At 45.1% G+C, this 23,362-nt stretch overlaps 1 long non-coding RNA gene across 1 annotated transcript; it reads right to left on the minus strand.

Moving 5' to 3' along the window:
- Positions 1-215: 215 nt before the first annotated feature.
- Positions 216-23,064, minus strand: LOC142662204 (uncharacterized). Its single transcript, XR_012850887.1, has 5 exons — positions 22,882-23,064; positions 7,337-7,459; positions 3,310-3,359; positions 1,677-1,709; positions 216-980 (listed from the first exon to the last, which is right to left on the minus strand). It is a non-coding gene; the product is annotated as an uncharacterized LOC142662204 (long non-coding RNA).
- Positions 23,065-23,362: the final 298 nt, after the last annotated feature.

Raw genomic sequence — 23,362 nt, forward strand, 5'->3', positions numbered from 1 at the left:
CTCACTGTAAACCAGCAACACATTGGCTTCTACTGTAGCCCTATGTCTAAATGATTTTTTACTATTTCATATACTCATCCTATTGTTCTTACCATATTATGTTAACTGACTAATGTATGTTTCTATATTCGTATATTAATGACACTGAGACGTTTGTGAATATTTTATTCATTCATTTATTTATTATCGTTTTTTTTCATTTTATTGCCCCTTTGTTTGTATAACTGTTTATAAATAACTATTTGGCTTGTATACTAAATATATTATGTACTCACTGCCTCGCGGTGGGAATAATGGGGAAAAAAACGGGAGTTACGTCACGATCGCACCTTGACCTTTACAGATTTGGCGGTTTTTTCACTCATGGTAAATTGAACCTAGATGCTATATAAGTTATGCCCATTGTAATGTGTACATGGCCTGAGGAAGACGATTGTTCATCGTTGAAACGCGTAGCCACTCACTCAAATAAATTGAACTTATTATCAATATCTCTGGATTTCGCTCCTATCATTTCCACCACACAGCAGCGCCCCTGGAATGATCCATCTTTTTCTCCTGCAACTATCTGTACCTAAGCGGTCCCATCTGGTTACCGACTCGGATCTGGCAGCAGCACTGTGGTTTCTATTATACATGCCCTAAAAACTTCGTATCCAGGTGAGCACAGTTCTTGCTCTACTATCTCACCTGTACCAACTGATATGCACAAGGTGGCGCCGTGTTTTTTCTCTTTATCATTTCTTTAAAGGTTTACACAGCCTTTAACTAACTGTTCCTTTACCTATAGAAACTAATTGATGGGAATAAACCCATGACTTGGGAAGAAGATGGTGATCAGGGAGGACTCCAGTCAGTGTTCAGGTTTGGCCGGAGTCGTCATTGACTTCTAATGAATACAGATATTCTTGTGTGAGAGTGATGACAATCTCTTATGTTTTCAGCTCCGTGTATGTTTCCTCAGATCTGAACTGCAAACCCTGCAAGATAAATATGTATAAATTATTAATAAATTACCCTAAAAATTACAAAAAATAGAAAGCATGATATAAAGAATAAAATATATCAAGAAATCCATTTATATTTCATTATCATGGGGCAGGTATAGGAATAGTATTAGGAATATTACATATATCTGCTTTGTCTTGCTATTCATATTCTATGCACTAAGTTTATTCTATAGTAATGAGTAAATGTTTTTTAACGGTCCCTGAAATAAAATGTTTTTCATTAGTGCGTTAGTGATTGGTACATGGAATAATTCCTGTCTAGGGAAATTCTTCTCAAATTGTGAGGTGCCACCCAATTCATGATGAGGTGCAGCATGCCACCAAGGTGACCCAAATCCACAAGACAGTTTCACTTTCCGAGGACATATAGGGATTGCCTAGAATGGATAATTCTTTATGACAGCATACCATATGGTCAGGCAGGGTATTACAGTACAGATTTTGAGGGATTTTCATACACTAAACCTACATGGTGTGTCCGTTTGATATTCCTACATTTCAATAAAACCTAAATGTCTACCTGGGGCCCCGACGGAGCACTTCTATGACATATCTAATAGCAATGCCATAAAGAGTTGATATAGAGAAAAAAAATCTAGATCTATATGTATTCTTCACAGCTCTACTCTGCACAACTAAACTAGAGGCTAAAGTTTCTCTACTCACCATGTATGATGATTCTTCTTTTGGTTGTGCTGCCTGCAAATGTAAATACATGTCAATATAGAAATGATATGATGGTATAAGAATATATTGGTGGAAATATGTTAAACACATCATATAGATATAAGAAGTCAGTACAGAGACTTCATGACTGCATACATACTTTTAAATTTATTTATTTTAAATGCAGTTTACGTTATTCCTTTTTTTTTTATTGCAGAGTCTGACAACTTCTAAAAAAATCAGAAAAGTGAACGGATCCCAATATTACATATATTAGTAATACTTTAGTATAATATAGGTGTAATGATAGGGGTAGGGAAACAGACAAGTGAGCCCTAATCTACCCGCTACTCAGTCCCTGTCTACTTGCAACGACCCGCCCTAGGCGACGGGGTACAACTGGGCGACGGTCCCTACGCTCAATAAGTGCACGACAGACAAACAGACAAGGGAACACAGAAGCTAAGGGAAATGGGGCAGTTGCCCACGGCAACACCGTGAGCAACAAGAGTAGTGAACGAGCCAATTCAAACCAGGAGTGTACGAGGTACCAAACGCAGAGCAGGAGAGTAGTGAACAAACCGAGTCAAACCAGGAGTGTACGAGGTACCAAACGCAGAGCAGGAGAGTAGTCAGTAAGCCAGGGTCAATATGAAGCAGGGACAAATAGTTCAAGAAGCTGCAGCAGGGCCAGGAAACCAAACGAGAAGAATCACAAACAAGGAGGAACAGGAAAGGCAGGTATAAATAGACAGAGGGCGGGAGCTAGCTCCGTCTGGCCAGGCTGTGATAGGCTCTCCCACTCCTAAGCCTGCCATCCTGAGTGGTGGAAGAAGGAGTCAGTCTCAGACACAGAAGCAGGTGCAGACTGATTACCTATGGGCGTTGATACGGAAGCTGTGCCTGGCAGATCCTTTACAATAGGACTCCAAGTTTGTTCAAAAATATCCTGTCCCTATATGCAAGTAAGATATCGATGTTACTAGTTGTAATGTACATTGTTGATCTGGGGATCGATCTAAATTGCCAGTAGGAGTTAGGGAGGAAATGTTAACTCTATAGCACATTGCTCTATGCCAGGTGTGTTTTGCCTTCCTTTAGCACAACTGGGGAATGTAAGTATAAAGGATTGAACTTGATGGACTTAGGCTATACATATATCTGCGTCAGAGGCTCCATTAGGTGCCTTTGTGACAGATTCCATTATATTTAATGTGTAAAAAAAATGCATGTAGCACTATTCTTCTCATCAAAATAATAGACACCACCCTGGAACCCAAGAGGTCCCATTGTATATTAATAGGATCCGTCAGGCACTGCTGGTATTCGCTGTCTGACGGATCGGCAGAGCGTTGTGGTTTCTATTACAAATGGAAACAACTACACAGATAGGAACAGAGAATTAGGGTTTTTTTTTCTTTCCGCTAACGATAAAACTGTGTTATTCATACAACATACAGATATATCAGGTACCAGTTTCCAGCTGCCTCTTGCTATATATAACAATTGTCTCAGTTTTGGGCTTTCAGGTACTGGATAAGGGGAATAATATGGGTTTTCAACAAATATTTGAATGTAATTCTGTTCCTATGAAATCATAGCAGCGTTCACTTGTTACGACATCTTCACATACCTTCACATTCTCATATACAGGGATGGGTTCCTGTCTGTTCTCCGATGACTCTGAGGATAGATCACAAGACATCATAAGAAAGTATAATTTAAGCCACTGGAAATGTATATTTATGTTTTCATTTAAAGGGAATCTCCACCTTTTAACACTGTGTTGCTCTTATGTCCAAAATTGTGTTCTGAATAATTAAAAAATAAATGAAAATATATCTGTATCGCATTTAGCACTTTGTTTTACTGATACAGAGCTCCAAATCCAGTAGTTTTAAAGGGGTTTTCCAATCCCTAAAAATTGATGACCCATCCTCAGGATAGCCCATCGATAGCTGATCGGTCGGGGTCCAATTTCTGGGACCTCTGCTGATCAGCTGTTTTGAAGGGGAAGCAGCGATCGTACGAGCGCTGCACCCTCTTTAAAACAGCTGATCGGCGGGGGTCCCGGGAGTCGAACCCTGACCCATCAGCTATCGATGGGCTATCCTGAGGATGGGTCATCAATTTTTAGGGATTGGAAAACCCCTTTAAAACTACGACGAATATAGCGACACAAAACCTTTTTTTTTTTAACAAATAGTTTTTTCTTTGTTAAAGTAGTAAAATATAAATATATAAATTTGGTATCACCGTGATCTATTAAGCTGCAGAATAAAAAAAAGTAAAAGCAGTTGAAACAAAACAGTTTTTACAATTCCCCCCTCCCCCCCACAAAGAATTTGTCTTCCGTTTCCCAGTACATTATATGGTACTTTAAATAGTGGTAATAAAAACCACAACTTCTCCTGCAAAAAATAATCCCTCACACCACTTCATTGACGGAAACATTTAAAAAGTTATTGCCCTTCGGAAAAGAGGAGTGAAAAACGAAAACACAAAAAATGGCTTTGTCTTGAAAGAGTTAAAATTAAAAAAATCTAAAAAAAACACTTTTTGCTCTATATTTTTAAAAAAATTTCCTCTAAAAACACACAAAGAAAACTAATTAAAAATGAAATAAAAATTATTAACAATTAAACCCTGATTATTTGGATAATGTATAAAATAAGCTCAACTACTTAAATTAACGAGGGAAAATATTCTGACCTTAAACGGGTTAATAATGAATCTTGTGGACATAATGGGGTGTGTGCGTCCAGTTTCTGAATCCTGGGAAAACTATTTGTCTTCTCCCCTGCCTGTAGATATTATAGGGCTCGCTGTGATGTTAATGCTGGAGCAACACTGAGGGTCTCTGGATCCCCCTGACTTCATATTGATGTATAGAAGTTACTGCCGGGGGCTTCATAACCTTAGGCTCCGATCTATTTTATTTTGATTCTTTTAAATTCAGAGATCTGCTAGTTCCATAGAAGAAACAATTCACGAATTATAGACACATCTAAGGCCATGTTCACACGTTCAGGATTTTGTCTGGATTCCGCACCTCAAACTTGACGAATTCGCTCACATTTCGCCGGCAATGCATGTAAATGGGGTATTTTATACATTTATGCGCTCAGGATAATATCTGTGTGGAATAGTGAACGTGATGCATAGTTTGAAATCAGCAGCATGTTCATTATTGTCGCGGATACAAAACTATAGGGCTAATACATGTGAGGTTCCCCTGTCCGTTCCGCCACAGAGATATGAGTGTGTGCTGACGATTTTTGCTGCAGATTTTTTAACAAAACCAGAATGGATATGCCTATGGCAAACCCATGACTTGTGAATATACCTAATTTGGTTTGGTTCCTCTCATTGGGTATTAGCTTCATCACTACTATTACAGGTAGCGAACCAAAAAGGTGTTAGCAGTGAAATTTTTATTTTTTATTGTGGAGGCCACCACACCAGTTCACGTTACGCAGAAAGAATTGACCCTCTTTTATTATATTACTATTGCATGGCTATATACGGATAGCACATTGAGGTGTATATATGGGGCCTGTATTTTCCATGTAAATGCTATTACTAAATAACATAAATCTTAGTGATGACTGGTAATTCTTTGTAGCCGTCCTTTCGCTTTCTTCCAAATTGTTTTAATTGACAATGTTTCAGATGGGGTACAGAAAGGAAAAAGGGAAGGGGGGATAGTAGGAAGAGATTTCTTTCAGGATTTACCACATCTACAGTGTTGTATAGAAATCTAGTTATAGCTCAATATAGTAAATGGAAACAATATGTGAAATTGCTAAAGTGGTTGGTTGGTGTAAGGCCTGCTGCACATGGCCGTGTTTCGTCCGTGAGATACAGACCGTATGACTGCTGTATTTCCCGAACTAAACACGGTTCAGAAATCTATGATGCTAGGAGTCCCTGCCTCTACACGGGAATACTGTCCCCTACTATAATCATAGTACGGGACAGTATTCCCGCGGGGTGGCAGAGACTTCCTAGTATCATAGATAACTAATATGTTATGAGCCCATCTCCCTGATCTGGGTTCAGTCTGGGAAATACGGCCGACATATGGTCCATATCTCACGTACCGAACACGTCCGTGTACATAACACCTGATTCTGCTACAGAGTATGAAATAATTACAGAATACAAAATAAAACCTCATATTATATGATCATAGATCTCTGTATAAGAGAAGTCTCTCCTAATCAGTCTTCCTAAGCAAAAAGAAATGGAGAAACTAACATTCCTATCATAAAAATAAATAACTTGTAAAACACTAGTAATTTCTCTCTCTTGGTTTAGTCCTCCTCCCGTTCAGATAAGTTTTCCCTTTAATTATTGTGTCCCTGAAGAGAAATTAAGCGTGGACAACGGACCAGCCAAATAATTGCTTGACTTTTTATCCTTGTGTAAAGAAGCTTCCACCCAGTCCATTTCCAGTAAATAAGACCATTTGTCAAGAAATAATTTAAAGGGTGATGCTGAGTTGTCAAGCAGCGTTTGCAGAATGGTTTTCACTCTTGGCGCTGCCACATATTGCAACAGTTTACGGTCCCCGGGGAACATCTGTAAGTTTCAAGATTTTAATATCCAAAAATGTCTCACATCAAATTATTTGGTGTAACATTAGTATGATTTTTGGGAGGTGTATGACCAAATTCGGGACTAGAAGGTTTGAATTTAGAGGCAGTATTATAAGCAATGGTATAGCTTAGTGTTTGGGGTTTGGCATTTGAAACTGTGAGATGTGGGATATTTAACTATCTTACGGTCTTATGGTCTTTAAAAGGGGTTAAATATGACATATGGGCGATTTTTACATCTAATTTCTAAGAATTGAGCAGAGGAGTGAAATTTGTGTACTCATTCCACTGCCGCTAGGAGGGTTGCTGGTGTCAGTGCTTGGTCATCTCCAGTCCGTTTTGTCATTGAGGTTTGTGATTGGGAATAGTGTAGAGGAATATGTATAAACTTTTAAACTATTGCTGTAAGTAGGTGTGGTATGACCTTCATCAAATAGTTCTTAAATTCTAGAAAGTGAAGAGGATCAATTGAGATAGTGGGGAATTTAGACCAGAGTGCTGACTGAAAGTTTCTGTAAAGTATCAATGTGTATTCATTGTTATAAGGAAGTGAGTCCCATAGATTGCTATATGTGCAATATAAGAGAGGGTTATTTATCAGGGGTTGTTGAAGTGACATTGAAAGGGATAATTGAAAGTAGTATCGTATTGTTGGCCATGCTTTCCAGGTTGTGATCGGAAGGGGATCAGCTCTCCTTTCCAACAAAAATTTCTCATATGGAAGATGCAAGAAACCAGGCAAAGCACTACTCTGAGACAATCGGGAGTCTTATAAAGTAGAAGTGTAATAAGAAATCTCCTGGAATCAGTCAGAAATTATCCTGAACAAGGCCGCCAAATTGTAATACTTTATATTAGTAAAATTTATACCTCAATTTGTCCTTGGTTGCTGTTGTATTTGGTATGCTATACGAGATCTCTTCACTTCCCATATGACGGTTCGATAAGGGACTTTGTTTTTTCATCTTTTGGAGTTACATATACAGTATAGGGAGGGTATAAAGGAGATAGTGTAGTAGTCGTCCTTTCTGTTAGTAACATGTCAGTATTTTCTCTTACCATTCTTTCTCTTTGTCACAACTTTCCTGTATAAGCAGACACTTCCAATAATAATAAGTACAACTCCCAAGATTATGGCAAAGGCAAGTCCAATGGAATCCACATTTACTCCATTTATGAATTCTAGAAATAATAATAATATTAATACATGTAATCTATTATAAATAGCAGTTACCAGGCTTCGCATGGGTCTACTTGTTTGTGTGTGTGGTTAAATACTTCGTTTTCTACTGATATGAAGCCAACATATCCAATAAAGTAAACCTTTTATTACAAAATACATAAATTTTTTATTCTAAAAGTTTATTTATTATTTATTTATTTTGGCTGTGATGTATCTGGTCAGCCTGAAACGGGCTTGCGTCGGTTGAGAGGTTTCAGCAACTTGAACAGGAGCCGTGAGTCTTTCGTCCAAGTGCAGGCTTCCTTTTTGGAGGCATGACTGGTCTGAAAGGCGTTCAATATATGGGACTGCTTAAATCCAGTATAGTTTGAGGAAAAAATTAATTTTCCCTGGCGCTGCTAAATGGTAAAACCCTTCTTGAGTAGTGAGGATTTAAAACAAGCAAATGTAATATCAGATATTGTTTTATTTACTACACGTTTCGAGGCCATACCCGCCTCTACATCAGGTAATATACAATTGCATTTGTATTTTACCTGATGAAGAGGCCGGTCGTACGCACATATCCGGTTTCCAAGCAGCGTTAGACGTCCGATGAGTCAACCACTCCAATATCATAAAACCACCAGCTGTGACTTCAAACATAAAAACAAACAAGATCACCACACATACAACAGTGTGGGAGGGTGGGACAATTCTTACACACTCCAGTGCAAACGGGAAAAGAGGCCAAGCCCATAGAAGAGGAAAGCTATATACCCCTTAGTAAAGGACACATGATCCAGAACCACAAGGGGTCGACCCCTTAACCTCTTAAAAACCCTCACACTTCAAAATATGGTCTGCCTCTGATCTTAACCCCTTCTATACCTGTCCCTACAGTCAGGGAGGGCTCCTCCTAAGCAGCCCCCTATGATTCAAGGCCGAAAGTAATGATTCTAACACTATTTGCTGCCAGGAAATAGTGTGTCTATGATGCTGACAGATATTCTCCTGAAAATCTCCTATGTTGTGTTGGATGTTTTGAAATGTTTTTGTCTATAATCTCAAGTTTACGCTATAAGCAACGATTACAGCTGATCTGGCGTTATAATAGAGCTGTCTCCACTTGTTTTCCTGCCTCCAGTGGTGATGTTCTTTAAAACTCTTCCCGACATTTCGACATTTACCGTCACCGGTAGGCAGTGGCCCCCTCATGCCGGCCTCCTGGAAGTCCCCGTCGACCTTGCTCGCAGGTTGGTCTTCATTGACGTTTTGGAGAAAAAACCCTATGAGGTTTTTATTTTGGGCTTTAGCCGGGCAGCAGTTCCAGGAGCCCGGGTACTTTGGCACCTTACCCCGGTGTATTTGAGCAGGTGACACTTTTAGGGGTGTGAATTTGGCCACCTCCTGAAATCCTGTGAGAGGGCACATTTGCTCCGCGTTCCGAGCGGTTCGTCCGAGCGGGACGTCCTACACACTCGTGGCCGAGAAGGACTTCCAGAGAGTGAGCGGTAGGCACAGGCCCCCTCATGCCGTCCTCCTGGAAGTCCCCGTCGGCCTCGCTCGCTGGTCGGTCCGCTGCTCCTTACCTTCCATGAAAGAACTTTGGTGCATTCTTTCTGAAGTCCCAGGCCAACCAGCAGTTGCCAGAGCTCGGCCACCTTGGCGACTCCTACCAAATTCCGTGAAGGGGGACGTGCTGCACGTCTGAGCGGGAGCTGCTCCCGTTCCAAGCCGAGAAGGACTTCCATAGTGCGACCGGTAGGCAGTGGCCCCCTCATGCTGGCCTCCTGGAAGTCCCCGTCGGCCTCTTTCGCTGGTCGGTCCGCTGCGCCTTACCTTCCATGAAAGAACTTTGGTGTATTCTTTCTGAAGTCCCAGGCCGACCAGCAGTTGCAGGAGCTCGGCCACCTTGGCGACTCCTACCGAATTCCGTGAAGGGGGACGTGCTGCACGTCCTAGCGGGAGCTACTCCCGTTCCAAGCCAAGAAAGACTTCCATGGTGTGACCGGTAGGCAGTGGCCCCCTCATGCCGGCCCCCTGGAAGTCCCCGTCGGCCTCGCTCGCGGGTCGGTCTTCATTGATGTTATGGAGAAAAAACCCTATGAGGTTTTTATTTTGGACCTTAGCCGGGCAGCAGTTCCAGAAGCCCGGGTACTTTAGCCCCTTACCTCGGTGTATTTGACCAGGTGACACTTTTAGGGGTGTGAATTTGGCCACCTCCTGAAATCCTGTGAGAGGGCACATTTGCTCCGCGTTCCAAGTCCGAGCGTTTCTTCCGGGCAGGACGTCCTACCCGCTCGTGGCCGAGAAGGACTTCCAGGGAGTAAGTGGTAGGCACCGGGCCCCTCATGCTGTCCTCCTGGAAGTCCCCGTCGGCCTCGCTCGCTGGTCGGTCCGCTGCACCTTACCTTCCATGAAAGAACTTTGGTGCATTATTTCTGAAGTCCCAGGCCGACCTGCAGTTGCAGGAGCTCAGCCACCTTGGCGACTCCTACCGAATTCCATGAAGGGGGACGTGCTGCATGTCCGAGCGGGAGCTGCTCCCGTTCCAAGCCGAGAAGGACTTCCATGGTGTGACCGGTAGGTAGTGGCCCCCTCATGCCGGCCTCCTGGAAGTCCCCATCGGCCACACTCGCAGGTCAGTCTTCATTGACGTTTTGGAGAAAAAACCCTATGAGGTTTTTATTTTGGGCCTTAGCCGGGCAGCAGTTCCAGAAGCCCGGGTACTTTGGACCCTTACCCCGGTGTATTTGACCAGGTGACACTTTTAGGGGTGTGAATTTGGCCACCTCCTGAAATCCTGTGAGAGGACACATTTGCTCCGCGTTCCAAGTCCGAGCGTTTCTTCCGAGCAGGACGTCCTACCCGCTCGTGGCCGAGAAGGTCTTCCAGGGAGTAAGTGGTAGGCACCGGCCCCCTCATGCTGTCCTCCTGGAAGTCCCCGTCGGCCTCGCTCGCTGGTCGGTCCGCTGCACCTTACCTTCCATGAAAGAACTTTGGTCCATTCTTTCTGAAGTCCCAGGCCGACCTGCAGTTGCAGGAGCTCAGCCACTTTGGCGACTCCTACCGAATTCCATGAATGGGGACATGCTGCATGTCCGAGCGGGAGCTGCTCCCGTTCCAAGCCGAGAAGGACTTCCATGGTGTGACCGGTAGGTAGTGGCCCCCTCATGCCGGCCTCCTAAAAGTCCCCGTCGGCCGCACTCGCAGGTCGGTCTTCATTGACGTTTTGGAGAAAAAACCCTATGAGGTTTTTAATTTGGGCCTTAGCCGGGCAGCAGATCCAGAAGCCCAGAAGCCCGGGTACTTTGGCACCTTACCCCGGTGTATTTGACCAGGTGACACTTTTAGGGGTGTGAATTTGGCTACCTCCTCAAATCCTGTGAGAGGGCACATGTGCTCCGCGTTCCAAGTTCGAGCGGTTCGTCCGAGCGGGACGTCCTACACACTCGTGGCCGAGAAGGACTTCCAGAGAGTGAGCGGTAGGCAAAGGCCCCCTCATGCCGTCCTCCTGGAAGTCCCCGTCGGCCTCGCTCGCTAGTCGGTCCGCTGCACCTTACCTTCCATGAAAGAACTTTTGTGCATTCTTTCTGAAGTCCCAGGCCGACCAGCAGTTGCAGGAGCTCGGCCACCTTGGTGACTCCTACCGAATTCCGTGAAGGGGGACGTGCTGCATGTCCAAGCGGGAGCTGCTCCCGTTCCAAGCCGAGAAGGACTTCCATGGTGTGACCGGTAGGCAGTGGCCCGCTCATGCCGGCCTCCTTTAAGTCCCCGTCATCCTCGGCCACCTGCGTCCGAGAGCGCGCTGGTGTCGCCGGAGCCCGAGGCGCGAGAGAAAGCTTTAAGCGACGGAGAGGCAGTGACCGCCCCAGTATGTCCGCTGCTCGCAAGGGCCTCTCTTGCCGAGGATCTCCCAGGCGCACCCACGCATGGGGCACGGTTTTTTCTCCAAAGCAGTCCCTCTTGTAAAGCCGTCTTCCGCCTCGCACGAGGCTGGAAGTGTCGGTGTGGTGCCCGCATCCAAGCCACAGGCGGCTCCACGGTGGCTTCCTTCCCCCCCTCTCCAGAGGGGGGCGGCCCCATTTGGAGCTGCTAAGCCGGGGAAGCGGCCTCGGTTCCCTGTGGGCGAAAAAGGCGTCCTCCTCGGCACTTTTTGAGCTGGGCCGATGGTGAGAGCACGTAGCCTGGATTTTCCTACGGCGCGTCGCAGCAGTTATGCCAATCCATGTCCTGCCGACCTGGGCCGCTTCCGAGCGGTGACAAGGTGTCGCGGTACCAAATTGGCAGCCAGCTGCGACCTCCTGCGGGGCTCTTGGTTGACCTTGATCCACCGCCCTCGACTTTCTCTGCTGCCGCGACCGGTTGTCGAAGGTGTCCTTCATCTCGGCAGGTTGCGAGCTGGGCCGCCGGTGAGTGCACGTAGCCCAGATTGTCCTGGGGCGCGTCGTAGCAGTTATGCCAATCCATGTCCCGCCGACCTGGGCCGCTTCCGAGCGGTGACAAGGTGTAGCGGTACCAAGTTGGCAGCCAGCTGCGACCTCCTGCGGGGCTCTTGGTTGACCTCGATCCACGGCCCTCGACTTTCTCCGCTGCCGAGACCGGTTATCGAAGGCGTCCTCCATCTCGGCAGGTTGCGAGCTGGGTCGCCGGTGAGAGCACGTAGCCCGGATTGTCCTGGGGCGCGTCGTAGCAGTTATGCCAATCCATGTCCTGCCGACCAGGGCCGCTTACGAGCGGTGACAAGGTTGTACCGGTACCAAGTTGGCAGCCAGCTGCGACCTCCTGCGGGGCTCTTGGTTGACCTCTTGCCACGGGTTGACTTTCCCTGCTGCCGCGACCAGTATTCGTAGGCATCCTCCTGGGAACTTTGCGAGCTGGGCCGTCGGTGAGAGTAGTTAACCCGGATTCTCTAGGTTGCCGTTAGCGGTGTCCTGTATTATCTGGACCACCGGCATTCGCGCTCGTTTGAGTGGGGACTGCAATCGGTGGGACAGGCAAGGGGACGCTAAGCGACGCCACTTTCCCATGGCTCTTGGTTGACCTCTCCCCACAGGTCCTCGACTTACTATGCTGCCGCGACTGGTCTTCATAGGCGTCCTCCATCTCAGCAGGTTGCAAGCTGGATCGCCGGTGAGAACAAGTAGCCAGGATTGTCCTGTGGTGTGGCGTTAGCAGTAACGCCTCTCCAGCTTCCACCTCAGTCGATTGGCGCAGTTCAGGTGTGTGTAGCAGGAATCAGGGGCGAGAAGCTACCACCAACCTGCTGGGCTCTTGCTTGACCTCTTTCCATAGATCCTCGACTTATTATGCTGCCGCGACCGGTCTTTGTAGGCGTCCTCCTGGGCACTTTTCGAGCTGGGCCGCCGGTGAGAGCAGTTAACCCGGATTGTCGAGGTGGTGTCCTGTATTTATCTGCACCGACGGTTTCGGCTGAATGGTCAGGCATAGGGACGCTAAGCGCGCTCCATCTCCTTGGCTCTTGGCTTTGCTCTTTCCACAGGTCCTCGACTTACTATGCTGCCGCGACCACTCTTCGTAGGCATCCTCCATCTCGGCAGGTTGCGAGCAGGATCGCCGGTGAGAACAAGTCGCCCGGATTGTCCTGTGTTGGGTCGTTAGCAGTAATGCCTCTCCAGCTCCCACCTCAGTCGCTTTGCGCAGTTCAGGTGTGTGTAGCAGGAATAAGGGGCGAGAAGCTACTAACACCTGCGGGGCTCTAGGGTGACCTCTTTCCACAGAGCCTCGACTTTCAATGCTGCCGCAGAAGGGTCCGGCTGTTGAAGGCATCCTCCTCCTCGGCAGGTTGCGAGCTGGGCCGCCGGTGAGAGTATGTAGCCCAGATTGTCCTAAAATGTCATAGTGGTAATCCTCAAACCCCCTGGTAACACCACACACGCCGCATCCGAGCGGTGATCAGTGTTTGTGAAACTGGGTTGCGGTTGGCAAGCCATATGCGTCCTCCATCGAAGCTCTTGGTTGATCTCTTTCCACAGGTCCTCGACTTTATTCCGATGCCGCGGAAGGGTCGGTTGTTTGAAGGCGTCCTCCTCCTCGGCAGGTTGCGAGCTGGGCCGCCGGTGAGAGTACGTAGCCCGGATTGTCCTGAAGCGTCGTAGTGGTGACCCTCAAATTCCCCGGTGACCCCACACACGCCGCTTCCGAGCGGTGATCAGTGTTTGTGAAACTGGGTTGCTGTTGGAAAGCCATCTGCGTCCTCGAACGGGGCTCTTGGTTGATATCTTTCCACAGGTCCTCGACTTTCTTCCGGTGCCGCGGAAGGGTCGGTTGTTTGAAGGTGTCCTGCTCCTCGGCAGGTTGCGAGTTGGGCCGCCGGTGAGAGTACGTAGCCCGGATTGTCCTGAAGCGTCGTAGTGGTAATCCTCAAACCCCCCGGTGACCCCACACACGCCGCTTCCGAGCGGAAACGTTTATTTTATTTTTTACAACTTTAATTTAAACTTTTTTTTTTTTTACACTTTTTTTTACACTTTTCTTTAGTCCCACTAGGGGACTTGAATGTCCAACTGTTTGATTGATGTTCTAATACATTGCACTATCTATTCACCGGTCTGGGCCTAATCGGCTTCCGTAATAGCAGACAGGAGGTCATTGTTAGGCCTCCTGTTGCCATAGTAGCAGTCGGCAGCCTTGCCATCGCATGGCAGGCTGGAGATTTGCTACAAACCACTAAGATGCAGTGATCGCTTTCGATCGCTGCATCTAAGGGGTTAATGGCAGGGATCGAAGATAGCTCCGGTTCCTGCTGTTACAGCTCTGGTCCTGGCCGTTACATGAGGGTGTCAGCTGTAACAAACAGCTGGCACCTGGCGGTGATGGCACGGGCTCAGCTCCTGAGCCCGCACTATCACCGCGACGTAATAGTACTGCTCTTTATATATACGGCAGATGTCGGGAAGGGGTTAATATTTTCAAATTTGAAAATCTATTTATATAGACCTCGTCGGGAAACACTTTGTTTAAGAAACCCCTTCTTAACATTTGATCTGTGTTTGTTGATTCTATTCCTAAGTGTTTGTGTGGTGCGTCCCACATACTGTAGGTTACATGAACACTAACAGATAAATTATATAATAACTCCCACAATTGAGGACATTTTTGATAGGAAAACATTCCAAAGTTACAGTAGATGTATAGTTAATACTTTTGTATGTGATGTTTAGACAACGCATCTTATATGACCACAACTGAAAGATCCATTAAATGTTGGGAACATTTTGGGAATAATCCATTTATTACTGGGTGCATCAAAGTTTCTGAGAGTTTTGGCTCTTCTAAATGTTATTTTAGGCTTTGTTGGTAGCAATTCTTTCAGAAAAGGATCATTCATGAGAATATACCAATGTCTATGGAGAATTGATGTAACTATTCTGCTACCAGTGTTAAAAGATGTAATTAAATTTTATTTATAATGACTATCTTTTTTAGTTGTTATGGGGTTAATGCAGTCCTCTTGTGTAAGGCACATTGTTTGATATTCTGCTCCCTTAGTAAAACTTGAAGGACATTTTTTTTCTTTAAATCTCTTTTTTAGGAGGTGACATTCTTTTTTTAAATCGTTAGGGTATGTTCAAACGTAGTGTTTTCAGGCGTAATTTGGGCGTTTTTTTCCGCCTCGAATTACGCCTGAAGAAACGGCTCCATTACGCCAACAAACATCTGCCCATTGCTTTCAATGGGTTTTACGATATTCTGTTGCCACGAGCCTTTGTTTTATGCGTCGCTGTCAAAATACGGCGCGTAAAATGACGGCTCGTCAAAAGAAGTGCAGGACACTACTTGGGACGTTTATGGAGGCGTTTTTCATTGACTCCATTGAAAAACAGCTCCAAAAATGGCCGTATAAAACGCAGCGAAAAACACGAGTTGTTAAAAAAACGCCTGAAAATCAGGAGCTGTTTTCGCCTGAAAACAGCTCCGTATTTTCAGATGTTTTTGCTCACTGCGTGTGAACATAACCTTATTGTCAGAGCAACTTTTTCTCACTCTCCTGAACTGATCGTTTTTAGATCTTGCTTAGTCCTATTACACAGATATTTATCAGATTATGGTGTGTTAAATCTTTTCAAAACTATTATCACAGTTCTTTCATAGTACGTTTTATTTTATAAGTATCATTTATTTCATTACTAATGTTTTATTATTATCATTTTATTATTTCAATGCAATATAGACTTTCTTGATCCAGATTTTATATGAGAAATAACAAAAAAGAAAAATAACATATATGTATGTTTTTTTCTGTCCATACGCCTTGCTGGTTTCTTTGCTATACATCTGACCTTATTTGTGATTACCCTTTTGTGACGTCATATATGATCTTTGACCTGTAATTTTGCCTTTTTTTTCTCTGTTTTTTTTCTATATTGTGTGCATCATCTATTTGTATTTAAGCTGTCCCCTTCCTCTGCTATTATGATTATATGGCCTGATAAATGCTTGTCCAGCATCAAAATGCGTAGCCCTTTGTGCTATGAATGACTAAATATTACATTTTAAATATATGTTCACTTTACAACAACTGTTTGGATTAGCAGCACCGTTTGTGGTCCTCAACCTTTTTATTCATATCCTCCATTTCATTTGGTAACTATCCTTGTTGCGTTTATTGGACCTGGCTGCAGCATTATTCGCGATTTAATTGTTTTATGCCTTTCCCAAAGTTGTACCTGGCTGTACAACTTCACAAGGTGAGCACAACATTGTTCTCTCCTGTTTTCCTCATCCCTCCTTGGGTAATCCACACCATGTGATGCCGTGTTATGTTTTTTCTCTTTTAGCTTACCTACCCTGGATGACCTTATTCTGCTTGCTACCCGGATTGACATGAGGATCCGGAAGCGATCCCAAAAGGTTCGTCAGGAGAGAAGATTTCCCAGGCTGGCGCCTACTTTCCAGCAATCCCTGTCATCCATACCAGTTGTTCCACCAGAGAAGCCTTTGCAAGTGTATTGTTAGAACCAGGAGAAACAACGCAGCCACACTTTGGGACTTTGTATTGAGGCCTCGAGGCCATGTTGTGTGTTTGTGCCCTCATAAGCCAAAAAATTCCAGTGCCTAGGATTGGTTGGAGAGACAACCCTAGGCGAAACGGCGCTGAACAAAACTGTCCATCCCCATGAGCATAGTGTCTGGCGAGAAGATGCACAGGGTCTCTGCCTATCTGGACTCTGTGTCTGTGACAAACTTCATCCAAAAAGAACTAGTGGATCATCTCCAGTTGCCCACAGTTCCTCTGGAGACATCTTTGGCTGTTGCCTCGGTGAATGGACTACCTCTTCCCGATCCGATTCTATCTGAGACCAAGCCGCTGAAGCTCCAAGTTCGAGCTCTTCATTCTGAACTAATTTAGTTTTTTGTTTTGCCCAAAGCCGTCAATCCTGTTCTGCTGGGTCTGCCTTGGCTTCGACTACATGCCCCAGTCCTGGACTGGAATTCCGGAGAGGTTCTCCAATGGGGCTCCAAATGTCTCAATCACTGTCTGTTGCAGATCTATCCAGCCTCCCCTGCCTCAGTCATTGGCAAGATTACCCCCTCATTTCGCTCAGTTTGCGGATGTCTTCAGCAAGAGGGAGGCTGAGATGCTGCCCCCACACCGGGCTTATGACTGCCCCATTGAACTGGTCCCAAATGCGTCCTTTCCCCGTGGACGGGAATACCCTCTCTCCTTGCCAGAGACTCAGTGGATGTCAGCCTATATCAAGAACAATCTGGAGAGGGGTTTCATACAAAAATCCTCCTCCCCGGCCGGGGCCAGATCCTTCTTCGTCAAGAAAAAAGACTGATTTCTTCGGCCTTGCATCGACTACCGTGGTCTCAATCAAATCACGGTCAAGAACAAATATCCATTGCCACAAATTTCCGAACTATTTTACTGTATACGTGGAGACAAGATTTTTTCTAAACTAGACCTGCGTGGAGCTTACAACTTGATCCGGATTCGCCAGGGTGACGAATGGAAGACGGCATTCAACACTTGAGACGGGCACTATGAATACCTTGTAATGTCCTTCGGTCTGTGTAACGCTCCCGTGGCCTTCCAAAAATTGGTTAATGATATCTTCCCGAGATCTCCTCTATGTCTGTGTTCTGGTCTATCTCGATGATATTTTGATTTTCTCTCCAGATCCGATGACGCATCGGAAGCATGCCCATCAAGTTTTGCTGCGATTAAGGGAGAATCGTTTGTATGCCAAGCTGGAGAAATGCATGTGAGAAGAGCTCTCCACCCTTCCTGGGCTACATCTTCTCGGATCACGGCCTCAAGATGGATCCTGAGAAAGTAATGTCCTGGAATGGCCACGTCCTCAAGGCCTGAGTTCCATACAGCGTTTTTTGGGATCCGCCAACTTCTACTGGATGTTTATCCCAAACTTCTCTTCACCGACGGATCCCATCTCTACTCTCACAAAGAAAGGTATGAACGCCAAGGTGTGGATCCAAGAGGCAGAATCTGCATTCAAAAGCCTTAAGGAGGCCTTCACGTCAGCCTTAACCCTCCATCATCCTGACGTGTCTCAATAGTTTTTGTTGGAGGTGAATGCCTCCTCTGTTGGTGCAGGTCCACTTCTGTTCCAGAGAGGTTCCAAAGGGAGGGAAGTGGTCTGTGGTTATTACTCTAGACTTTTTTCTCCCGCAGAGCGCAATAACTTTATTGGGGATCGGGAGTTACTGGCCATCAAATTGACTCTGGAGGAGTGGAGAGCTCTACAAGAGGGCGCAGCTCATCCCTTCCTGATATATACCAACCACAAGAACCTTACCTACCTCCAGTCGGCCCAGCAGCTGAACCCCCGTCAAGCCAGATGGTCGCTGGTCTTTGCCCGGTTCCAGTTTGTGCTAAACTACCGGAGCGCGGAAAAAAATGTGAGGGCCGATGCCCTGTCCAAGTAATTTGAAACAGAGGACACAATGGAGCCTCCGCAGAGTATTATTGACCCATCCTGTATTATTTCTGCTAATCCTCTGCAAGTTAGTGGCGTCCCTCCGGAGTGGACTTTTGTAGGGTTGGCAGACTGGAGGAGATTCCTTCGCTGGGGGCACTGCTCCAAACTGGCTGGGCAAGTGGGTTCTCGTAAAACCCGAGATGTGATTGCCCATCATTTCTGGTTGCCCACGCTGCCCAAAGATATTGTGGACTTTGTCTCATCCTGCACTGTGTGTGCTTCCAACAAAGTTGCTCACTCCAAGCCCAACCTCTGCCTGTGCCCAATGCTCCCTGGCAGCATATAGCAATGGACTTTGTCACTGACCTTCCTTCCTCTGCAGGATGCAATACTGTCTGGGTGATGGTGGAACGGTTCTCGAAGATTGTTCATCTTATCTCGCTTACCGGCCTACCTTCTGCTCCTCGACTGGCGAATCTCTTTATCCAGCACATCTTCCATTTGCATGGCTTGCCTCTTCATATCGTGTCTCATCGGGGTGTTCAGTACACCTCGAAATTCTGGAGAGCCCTCTGTAAACTCTTAGACGTGAAGTTGGACTTTTCTTCAGCCTATCATCGCCAGTCTAATTGCCAAGTCGAGAGGATTAACCAAATCAAGGATAATTATCTTTGCCACTTCATCTCCAAACAACATGATGACTGGGTACAGCTTCTTCCATGGGCCGAGTTCTCCTACAACAATCACACAAGTGAGTCCACTGCTTCTACATTGTCTACGGCCAACATCCACAAATTCCTCTTCCTGTTTCAGCAAGATCCCAGGTACCCACAGCTGACTCTGCGTTTGGAGATTTTCTACAGGTCTGGCAGCAAACCCAGTCCTCTATTCTGAAGGCAGTCGCGCATGAAACGAAAAGCAGATTCGAAAGTCTGGCTATCCGCAAGGAATATCCGGCTGAGTGTGCCATCATACAAGTTTGCTCCCAGGTTCCTCGTACCTTTTGAGATCCTACAGCAAATCAACCCTGTCTCTTAGAAGCTACGGCTGCCTCCTACCCTCAGGATTCCCAACTCCTTTCATGTGTCCCTCCTGAAGCCTGTGGTCCTGAACCTCTACACAAAAACACCTAGCCCTGCAGTTGCTCCCAGCGGCTCTTCCGATGAATTCGAGGATAAGGAGATCCTGGACTTCAAAAAATTAGGAGGAAGAACGTTTTATTTGGTGGATTGGAAGGAGTTTGGTCGAGAGGAGATGTCCTGGGAGCCAGAAGAGAACCTCCATGCTCCTGCCCTCATTAAAAAGTTCCTCTCTCGCTCTGGTCCCAAGAAGAGGTGGCGTAAGAGGGGGCATACTATAACGTCCACAGCCGCAGACCATCGTGCTTACCTGCCCCCCGACGGCATCGCTGCACTAGTTCCCATTGGGTGCGCGCACGCTCGGCCTTAAAGGGCCAGTGCACACACATGAGGAATCTGTAATTAGCCCATAATCACCCTGGACTATAAAAAGGGCTCTGCCCTTTCATTCATTGCCTGAGCATTGTTGTGTTTTCCCATGTTAGTCTTAGCAAATGGTCCCTTAGTGTTATTCTGTTCCCATTGTTCCCGTGCCCTGCTACCTGTATCCTGTATCCCGTGCTATATCTGTTCTTGTGCCTTAACCTGTTGGAGTCGTGTTGTGCCATCGGTCACGCCTGCTGATATACACCACGTCTGGTGTCTACAAGTTCATCTGTGCCGATACTCCATTACTGACTGGACTATTAAAGGTACTTTTGTACTAGGATTGTTGTTTGGCCAAATACTATACAGCTATGGTGGTGTGGCCTAGTGGGTCCACATACCCACGGATCGTGACATTAAATTAGTATTGCTAACTACAGGTGATACCTCTGATGGGCATTTTCCTCCTGGGTTAGGATTGTATTACAGGTACTTGACTCTACGGTCAGCACTGAACTCTTCACCAAAACAATATCTTTGCCACTTTTACAGTCACGTTATCTGTTTGGATTATTTGTTCTGACAAGTAATTGGTTGCAAATTGTTTATAAACTTTAAAGGGACGAACATCATTCAGGGTCCGGGCCACAGATCACTGGAATAAAGTGGCCCGTGATGTCCACAGCCCTTCAGATTATAGATATCATTCTGAGCTGACGGTGAATGTCATAAATACCTGCTGAGACCTCCCAGAATGTTTTATATTTACTCAGGGTTTTTGCCCTGAGATCTTTTCCACTTGTCCCTTTACTTTCTCTCCATCTCTTCTGGTTCTTCTGTTCCTCAATCCTCACAAGAATTTTCTTATTCTCCTCCAGCTTCTGTACATTTTTCAATACTTAGAATTAATTTAACATGATGGGAGTCGTCACAATTCTTTATTACTATATACAGGATTGATGGTATATTTTGGGTAATTAGTTCATACTTCATCATAAAATGTATTTTTTTAAATATATAGTTTATTAAAGTTAAAGATGGAAATAATCCTGCAGCGTGACCCCTCTTCTTCCGGAATATCATACAGGGTTATTACAACTCCCTCATTGCTGGTGATGGATTGGTGTGTGTCTCCTCCAGTCCATTTGTAGAATAGAAGGGACGTAATTGGTAGAGGCTCCGTTTTTGAGACACAACGGCACCAAAAGCTCAAATTATTGTATTTTGTTTTTATTTATTATAATTTATAGTTACAAGAGTGATAGAAATACATTACACATGTCGTTCTAACACGAATACAACTGTGACATCATTGTTCAAAATAAATAGTTTTCTGCTTTGATTTTCTTAAAGTGGAGTATTAGGGTATATTTACATGCGGCAGTTTTGTTAATTCATATAAATGGGACGTGTAGAAATACATGCACATGCTGCACACACAACCCCTTTCACATGAATAGAAGATATTTTTCAGTTGTAGAGATTTCTGCTACAAATCAGCAAATACCCTTAAAGGCATGGTGTCGCCCCAAAAACATGTTTTTTTTTTTAAATTTAAACATTTAGTGTGTGGGTGATTAAACATTGTTCAAATTTTTTTTATTTTTTTCGCGAGTCAGGAAATATTATAAATTTTTTCAAATTTATAATACTACCCATTTTTGGTCACTAGATGGAGCTGTTTGGAGCTAGTTCCCAAAATTGCAGCATTGCAACATTGGGTTAAAAGCTATCGCTCTAGTGAGCTCTCAGCATCCCCCCCTCCTTTATCCTGGCTAGTGCCGGGATAAACGAGGGGTTTGAAAGGTTTAACCTCCTACACTGTGTGTCGCCATTTTTTGAGGTAACCCACAGTGTAGTAGGTTTACATGCAGTAGTAAACACACACAAACACTAACATACATTGAAATCGCTTACCTGCTCCTGCCGCCGCGGCCCGTCCGCTCCCTTTGCTGCCGCTGTTCCATGTGCACTTGTCCGGAAGCCGCGACCGGAAGTAGTAATATTACTGTCCAGCCGCGACTTCCGGTCCACAGGAAAATGGCGCCGGACGGCGCCAATTTCGAATAGGACTGTGTGGGAGCGGCGCATGCGCAGTTCCCACACAGACGCCGTACACGGCAGTCAATGGGACGGGAGCCGTTCGCAGTCCCTATGGGACTGTGGCTGCCGTATTCCATGTCTGTGTGTGTCGTTAATCGACACACACAGAAATGGAACAAAAAATGGCAGCCCCCATAGGGAAGAAAAAAGTGTGAAAATAAGAAACAGTAAAACACAAACACACAAATGTAAATAAACGTTTATATTAAGGCACTAACATCTTTAACATATAAAAAAATTATTAGTGATGACACTGTTCCTTTAAAACACTATGGCCCCATTTACTAAGATTGGAGTATCTTACTAGAGTAGGTAGTTGGAGAGATTTGCTCCAATTTAAAGCAAGAGAGAGTGTGCTCACTGTCTCCAAAACTCTCATAGAGTATAATGGAGAGAGCTGTGAGCATGAGATGCCAAGTCTTCCTCTTAATGCCAACCACCGGATGGCTTGTACTGCAAAACAAGGACCAGGGGATCTGCTATAAATTTCTCTGGCTGGATTACCCCTTTAAAGGACTAACACAAAGCAGCAATGAGTACACAATATCTACACGTTTTCATCTATACATTATATAGCGATTATATATCTAAGAAAAGAGGAATAATAAAAATTATAATAATTGACATTCTTAGGAAAGCAGTTACAAGACAATGGGGAGAAAAGAAGAGGAGCCCTGTACCTTGGGTCGCCACCTTTTCCACCCAAAAATATTGACCAGTTTTACGTTGTATATTTCTGCCGCAGTTTTGTTCAAATTCCGGTAAAAAAAAGGTCACATAACCTGTATGTTAATGCATCCTAACACATGTAAAAAGTGGGTGTAGCTGCCATCTCCCACAGGCGCTAATACAACATGTGACCTAGTCCTGAAGCTGCTGATGTTCCTAGAGTGGGGCGAGTCTGGCTAAAGAACATTATCTAATCCAAACAGTCTTATTATGCGAATTTACCGGCACTTGCTATTGCTGGAAACTTCTTTTTACCTGAAACAGCCTCTCAGTGTGAATAGCAGCTGGTCTGGCGGGTTACCGGCTTAGTGACAACCTTCCTGTACATCACTCACAATGTGGTACAGCAGTTCAGTCTCCTTGGAGCTCATAGATATTTCTGTCCTGTTCCACCATATAAATAAGGGTACAAAGGGGTTATCCTTTAAATAAGGATAGGAAGGGAGTGTGATATATATATATAGATAATCTCAATATCAATGTTTTATTTTATTTTGAAGTGTGAATTTTAGGTTTTAGAAAAAGAATATGTTTGCTTTTTTAGATAAACCTTCTATGTATCCTGTATACATAGAAGCTGTATCTTACAGTCACAGCCGAATCCGTCAGGTCAGAGGGACTGACAACTTTGGTGAGTGCTGGTCCTGCGTGTTTCTGACACGCAGGATCCAGTTATTTCAGCTAACTTCATGAACTTAGAAGTGATTAATAATAGCTGGGTCCTGCATGTCAGATA

This window comes from Rhinoderma darwinii, chromosome 10 (genome assembly GCF_050947455.1).
Source record: "Rhinoderma darwinii isolate aRhiDar2 chromosome 10, aRhiDar2.hap1, whole genome shotgun sequence".
Lineage (NCBI taxonomy): Eukaryota > Metazoa > Chordata > Amphibia > Anura > Rhinodermatidae > Rhinoderma > Rhinoderma darwinii.